This window comes from Psammomys obesus, unplaced genomic scaffold, assembly GCF_907164565.1.
Source record: "Psammomys obesus unplaced genomic scaffold, mPsaObe1.curated_primary_1811, whole genome shotgun sequence".
NCBI classification, from domain to species: domain Eukaryota; kingdom Metazoa; phylum Chordata; class Mammalia; order Rodentia; family Muridae; genus Psammomys; species Psammomys obesus.
This window is the reverse complement of record NW_026592118.1, coordinates 6,710,757-6,718,295: the sequence shown is the minus strand read 5'-3', so window position 1 is coordinate 6,718,295 and position 7,539 is coordinate 6,710,757. Positions and strand designations below refer to the sequence as shown.

At 40.6% G+C, this 7,539-nt stretch overlaps 1 non-coding gene across 1 annotated transcript; it reads left to right on the top strand.

The window, feature by feature from the left end:
- The first annotated feature begins 2,297 nt into the window (after positions 1–2,297).
- LOC129681139 (small nucleolar RNA SNORA17) lies at positions 2,298–2,428 on the top strand. The gene has a single exon (XR_008720793.1). It is a non-coding gene; the product is annotated as a small nucleolar RNA SNORA17 (small nucleolar RNA).
- Positions 2,429–7,539: the final 5,111 nt, after the last annotated feature.

Below are 7,539 nucleotides of genomic sequence, written 5' to 3'. Positions count from 1 at the left end.
TGATTGACACCCATTGTTGACTTCATAGGCCATGAATAGAAGCTGCTGGGGCAGAATTTTTGAGAACTTGTGAAATAAATCCAAAGAAACCAGACAAAGTCTTGTAATCTGTTTCTTCATAACATGGGTTGTTGTTGGAGTGGGCCCCTCCCAGGTGTAACAAACAGAAGTGGGTCTACTTTAGACCATCCATTATTGTTTGGAATGATGTTTCCAGGCAGGAGTTGTCCTCGTGATTGTATATGGCCTAACCCGTGGTTCTCAACCTTCCTAATACAGTGACCCTTTAATTCAGTTCCTGGTGTTGAAGTGACCCTTTGTTGCTACTTTGTAACTGTAATTTTGCTACTATTATGAATACTACTGTGTCTTCTTATGATCTTACGTGACCCTTATGAAAGGGTCATTTGATGTGAAAAGGGTCATGACCCACAGGTTGAGAACCACTGGATGTGTCCTTGCCCATGTGACTGTGCACAGCTTGAACTCAAGTGAACTTTGTTCATGTAACATTGCCTAGCCCTCAGAGTACCCTAAGAATATAAATTGCCTGGTGCCCTGTATAAAGATGGCTATTGTATGTGAGTTTTGTCTTCGTTTTAGGCTCCATTCTCCCTGTTTCACAACTAGAGCAGTAACAATAAGTTTAGCTGCACACAAGCAGCGCACACCCACAAATTCCCATGTGTCTGGAGGCCGATGTGTCTTAAAGTCGTGCAAGCTAAGGATTATAGGTACACCCCTAAACAATACTAATGCTACAAGGAAGTGACCAAAGGGAACAGAGGGAAGAAAAGTGAGAAGAAAAGGACCAGAGAAACAAAACATATGAAAGGGGGGATTCATATTATAGACGTCACTGTCACCCTGTGGCAGGGAAAGGTACAGGGAAGGTTTTTCTGCGAAGCAGGATCCATGAAATTGCACAGAGTAATGAAAGGGTTAGTTAGGAGCACAGCACAGCGTGGTAAGAAAGCACAGGACGAGACCACTAAGGGGATTTCAGGGTCACTAGGACATTTCTTTCTAGGATTAGATAAGAACGCCACAGAAGGAAAAGCAGATTATTTTCTGTCAGGCAAGAATAATGTTCTGACAACTGGGTATGCGAAGAGGAAATACAGGGGTTAGTTTTAAACTTTCTAACCACTGACAAAGTTCACTGGTAACTTTTAAAATAGGCTTTTCAGGAAGTGAGGCTTAGACAAGAAATAATGTCCCTCCATGCAGTGCCAGTTTGCTTATCACATGAATCAAAGAGATTTAGGAGTAACGATAATTTAGTAAGACGGGTGTGTGTGTGTGTGTGTGTGTGTGTGTGTGTGTGTGTGTGTGTGTGAAAGAGAAAGGGGGGAGGCAGAGATAAAGATCCTGAAAGGGGCTTCTTACTTAGGGTCCTGTCTGTGCCTGTGTTTGATGATGGCTGAAGCTTGTATAATTCTGAGAGATTTCTTAAAAAAAAAAAAAAAAAAAAAAAAAGGCATGTGAGTTTAAGGTAAACTTTTTGTGGTAATAAAGGTTTTTTACAGTCATCCAGTTCCCCATTGGCTTTACAGTAAATATTTCTTTGATTTTTTTTATTGTCTTCTCTGTATTTGATCAAAATCTAAGGCATTCGGTTTTCAACATCAGCCATGAGTACAAAAATACTCACACTGGATCTTAGAAATGGTTGTTAGAGGTGTGTTTTGTGATGGCTTTCTGGAAAGCTGTCCACCACTTCCTCAGCTCGAGCATAACATTACATTATCTCTCCTCACATACCAGTGCCTCAGACAAACTTCTTCAAAGCAAGGAGCTCAAAGGCCCACGCAATTCCCAATCCGTAAAGCGCCCCCCTTTCTCAAGCAATGGCGAAGGAAGTAAAATCAACCTCCATCAAATGTGGGCATGAATTGTGCTGATTTTAGCCAATTGGGTCACTTTAACCAAAGATGCCTTTTTCTGTTCCTTCTAGGACTCTCTGGCTTTCCTGGAAGTTCAAGAGCTTTGCTCCGGTTTTCCCCTGACAGGGGTTTATACTGATTGGAGGATAAGGCTTGCTCCTTCGCTCTACTTCATCAGCCATCAAGGAAGTTCATGGCTGACCTGGTGAACAAATTGTTGACTGTGTTTTGAGATGTCGCAGGAAAGAAACCCTCCTTACCTGTGAAGAAGGGACATTTCTGTGGCCGGAAGTGACCTCTGGGGTGCCTGCTATCAGGTCCCGTATTTTGTCATCAAGCTCCATGCTCTCACACCTGGCAAGGAGGGCACAGAAAATCACATGTGACAAAAGGGATTAGAAATTATTCAAGCCTGCCGCTAGAGGCGTTGCAGGTGAGGCTGCGATGTCACATGCGTGTCAGCAGCTGGCAGAGAGGAGGGCAGCCATATCTACCCTCACTGTTTTGCCCTATGAACATCTGAGAAAAGTGAGCCTGAGATGGTCACCAGTCCAGCACAAGGGGAGGGGGGATAGACAAGGAGCTATCCTGAGACAACCACCAATCTGGCGTTGCACGTGCCTGGAAGGGCTCCCAAGATGGGGAGCCAGCCAGAGACCAGAAGAACTCAGCCAGGAGCCTCAGGCGGGAGTGAGCCCAAGACAGGGGACCCTTGAATGGGGCCACTGAGGCCGGTAGGCTGGACGAACAGCGAGCCCAAGAGAAACACCAGACCCATATGGCCTGGACAGGGGTTCTCTTCAGTACCCATGGCATCACTGCCTTTAGTCACAATAGAAAGAAGGGAAGTGACAGGCAAGGAGAGAGGTTGTGACAGGAAGCAGGGAGTTAGGTCACCCCTGTGGAGAGTGGGGAGGGCATATGCACCTTGTGCTTAGCTGGCAGCTAAGTGGAAGTGGAAAGAGCATTGCATCGTGGTTAGGACTTGAGCTATCTGCTATTCTCATTGTGATGGTTGCTGTGTCACTAGTCATATGCCACTATGAATATGACTGAAATTTTTCATATAAGCCTCTGTGGAAGCCTTCAGTAGAAGTTAAATAGATAAATACTCTTCAGAGGTTGAGCATAATGGGCCCTAGTGTAAGTTCTTCTGCGCTCCTCATTGGCTTGGTTTGTAAAACAGGAAGCCACTGCAGTGTTTTACTGCTGGTAGGTTTGGTGATAAGACAGCACGGGGCATTTGCTGGATGCTCCCAAACAGAGTTTTACTCTAAAGACGTTACGTAGTTACCAAGTGTTGTCATAAGTGCAGTTGGAAAGTGAAACTCAGACATTTAATATATTGCTAAAAAGAAAAAGAAAAATAATTTTAAAAACACAAAAATTCAATTTAGTATAAAAGATAACAAAATATTTAGTAGCGTTGTTATCTGGGAGATGACCTATTTAGGTGCTTTAAGAATTTTTAAGAATATTGTTTAATATATGTAAGAACTAAGTAGATGAAAATAATTTGTACTTTGCTTTTTATTAGTGTAATTCCTTGAGTTTTTATTTCAACGTTCCTTAAAACCAAGAGAAATGAAGGCTTGCTTCTTTTCTGTAGAGTCACAACTCTGACAGCTGGGTGAAGAAACTGTTAAACTTCATAGGCTTCTGTTTGTTTCTTAGATCATTAATTTTTTTAATTAGTTGCATCCACACAGTTATATCCTTATTATAACACAATGAACTGAGGTTTGCAGCAGAGTGCAAAACAGAACAGAACAACAATAACAACAACAAATAAAGGCAGAGAGGCTGGGGAGACAGATCAATCTTTAAAGTGTTTGCCATACAAACATTGGCGTCTGAGTTTGTCCCCAGAACTGCAAACACACATCACACCAAACACAATCTCAGCACTAAGAAGACAAAGACATGTGGAACCCCAGAGCTACCTTTGTCTACTTGCTGAGCTCCAGACTAGTGGGAGACCATGTTCTGGAAAAGGGTGGAATTTGCCTGAAGAATGCACCTCAGGTTGTCCTCTTTCTTCCGTAGGCATGTGCATACAAATTTACCCCCACAAATGACTCTCATCAAAATGTCATCACATAATTATAATAGGAATTAGTGGGGATACTGTGTGAAGCCAATTTGACTTTTGAAAATTAGCTCCCCCTGGCTTCTATACAATTGTGATCTGTTTCTCCATAGAGGACTGTCCTCCCAGGACAGTGGACCACCAGAGAGGACAGAGAGAGGATGGGTAATTGTTAGGAGTATTTGCAGTTCTTGTGCTTTCAAGATTAGTTCAAAAGCTTCCAGCAGAAACATCTTTAAAACATTCAAAACATTACTCCCCCCCAGAAAAAAATGACTCTCTTGAATGCTATTGTTTACAAAGCGCACCCAGTCATTTAATTATTTAAATTTTAATTAGTCGATCATAGCCAAGCCACTGCTGATGTGTAGAATCATTTCTGGTAGAAAAACATCTCAAATGTTATGGTTTATTGCCTTAAAAGCAAACTTCGTATCTGATATTCCCTTTTTATTCTAGCACTTCCTCATTAATTGCCTATACATACACTTAATTTTTTAAGTGTTCTGTGACTGAACCATCTTACCTTTCAGCATCCCTTGTTTATTCATGAGTTGACTAAAACCCTGGGCAGATGTTCTTTAGCCTGCGCCTGACACGCTTACAACTTCTTGTGCGTTGTTAACCTCACTGGGCGCCTGCATCTTTCTAGCTGGCATTGCTGGTATGTGGTAAGCATACAACCTAGACAAGAAAACTTGGTTTCATGGTCACATGACATAGCTGTTTAATTAGCATTGGTGTAGGAAAACTCCCAGGGAAAATAATTACATTCAACAGACAGAAGCAGAACACCACACTTCTGGGAGTAACCACGGGCCCTCTTAGGTCATCTTCTATGTGACAGAGAAGCCACTCTCAGCGAAGGACAGACAAAGCCAGGACAAGAATTCAGAATTAGTGCTTTTCCCCTTCAGTGTCCACAGGTCCTGCCCACTCACTCAGTCTTAGCTTTTATCTTCTGTTTCAAGTCTTGTTTTCAAAGGAAAGATTCTGGAGAACAAAGAGTGAAGCATGAAACAAGGAAAATTTGATAGTCATTTCTTTTTTAATGGAAATGCTTCCAGATGTTCAAAGACCAGGGGTTGGCAACCTGTATAGGGAAGTGTGGTCCCAGAGGCACTAATCAAGGCTCCAAGTTCTACGTGTTAGTTTTTACTAGCATATGCTGTGTAACAGTTTCCTTTGAGGTAAAAACATTATCCTGGAGGGATGCTCACCAAAACTCAGGAAGGAAACAAGTTAATGGCTTCAGGAAGTCCCTGAAGCTGACCATACTCACCGGGTTCCTCCTTACTCTCTGAGGCTACATTAATATTAAGGAATGTAAAGATTCTCTCTGACCAGTAGGACTGCCTGGAAAGGGGCACAGACCAACTAAATTGCCTGGAAGAGACACTCTCACATCCAGAATTGCCTTCAAATTGTTCAATGGGCTTCAGGGTTCCAGTTCCCATGAACTATCACCCATGCTGGGATGTTTAGCAATGCAGTTTTCTGAGTCATTCTTGTTTTTTTGTTGTTGTTTTTGTTTTTGTTTTTTATGTGAAGCCTTACTCGTACTCCTGTATGAAACCCTAATAGGTGGATTCCCTATCTTGGATTAGTAGATTTTCATTCATGTGTCCCCAGGAATAGTGTCACAAAAAGTATGATTGATACTTACATATATTCCTGGCTTTTGGAGGGAAAAATAATTAGTCAACAAAGGAATTCTATGTGGTATTTTAAGTTATGAAGTCTTAATGTTTTAATTACCATACTCATGAAAACATTAAGATTTGTGGCTTAAGAAGTAGGAGAAGAAAAGGCACTTGCTCAGAGAGTCTTTAAAGGTTTTCTTTTTAATTTTATATTTATTTATTTACTTATGGGAGTCAATTCTTTCTTGTCACTCTGTGCGACACAGGATGCCATCAGGCCCGTTGGCACCTTTACTGGCTGAGTCCTCAGATCGCCCTTGGAGAATTTGTAAAATAATATTATCCTTGGGTGAGAAGAAACATTTCCAAAGTTTTACCCAAGGCAATGTATTCTTAATAATGTGAATAATGCTCTAAAATTGTATTTCTGATAGACTGTCCAGGTGACCAGGATGTGGACCCTGTTAGTGCTCTCCTGCATTCTTGGCTGGATCCTGGTTTATTCCCTATGTTTTGAGATCATCTATGTCACTCTTCTGATGCCACATGCACAAGTCAAACTTCTGTGGCTGTGTCTAGAACAACCACCAACACAGAGAAGTCACACTGCAGAGCACACTGGCTCATTGAGTAGGAAATACTGCACTACTGCTATGGTGTCTCTAGAGGGCGCTCTGCATTTAGTTCACTAGAAAATCAGTTGACTTTGCTTCCTTGTTGTTTTCCCCTAGAATTTTAGCTTCAGAAATTGAGAAGCAGAAAGATACAGGGAGAAGAGACAGAAAGGCAGAAGGTGTGGTTTACATGTGAATAAAAAGATGATAGCTCATTTTTAATACACTTTAAAATTTTTAATAAAATACTTTTTGCTTCAAAATATAGAATGCACCATGAATTAGCATTTCTTCTTTGTGCAAACAGCATGCTAATTTTTAAATTACCACAATTTTAGTAGCTGGACAACCAAAGAAAGCACCTTTATTTCTTTTAAACTAAATATCTTTGTAGTTGCAATCTTTGTTGATTATTCTGTGCAGCAGAATTACAAAGTGGCTGTCTTCCTACGTGCACTATAGGAGATTTAGATAGTTCATGATAAATGTACAGAATTACCCACATATAGTAATAGCTGGTGATGATTTGATTGAACATGTTCTGTGACTTTTTCCACCTCTGATGCAGGGGCTTGCTCTTAATAGCCTGATGAAAGGAGAGGTGACATGCTGTCTGAGATTAAAAGGTTGTCACACTTTTACACATAGACTGTAGCAATCTATTTCATTATTCTCTTTGCCATGTTCATATGGATATAAAACTTATGAAGTTGGGATTTCTTTTTGTTTCAGAAAACAGGGAATCCTCCTTTAAGAACTGATTAAATACTTTCAACATCAAAGTAAGCAAAAATGAAAATACAGTTGAGGGCGTAAGATGTAGCTCAGTGGTGGAGTGTCTGTTACCTGTGCATGGTACTAGGGTTTAACACAGAGCATAAGCAAAAGCATGTAATCACAAATAAACTATCAATCTTCATGCCAACAACAATTTTTGATGAAAAATGGGATGTTGATATAATTTTATTGTATCCTTATAAAAAATGTATGTGGTATTAGAAGAAGTACTAAGAATAACTTAGAGAATCTTGGGGCTGGGAAGGTGGCTTAGTTAGCAAAGCACTTGCCTTGCAAACTTGAGTTCAATCCCCAGGACCCAGGTAAAGAAAAGAAAGAGAAAAATGTATAAATGAGAATCTTTGCAAGTAACTGAAGTTTATAAAAATGATCGTCAAAATCATTAGAAAATACAAATTTTAATCAGCTTATAAAAATTTTAAAAATGGTTTTACATCTATAGTATTTCTTCCATGGCAGTTCAGTATCCAAGTGGGTTCCATTGTAATAGGAACAGGGACTGTCTCTGA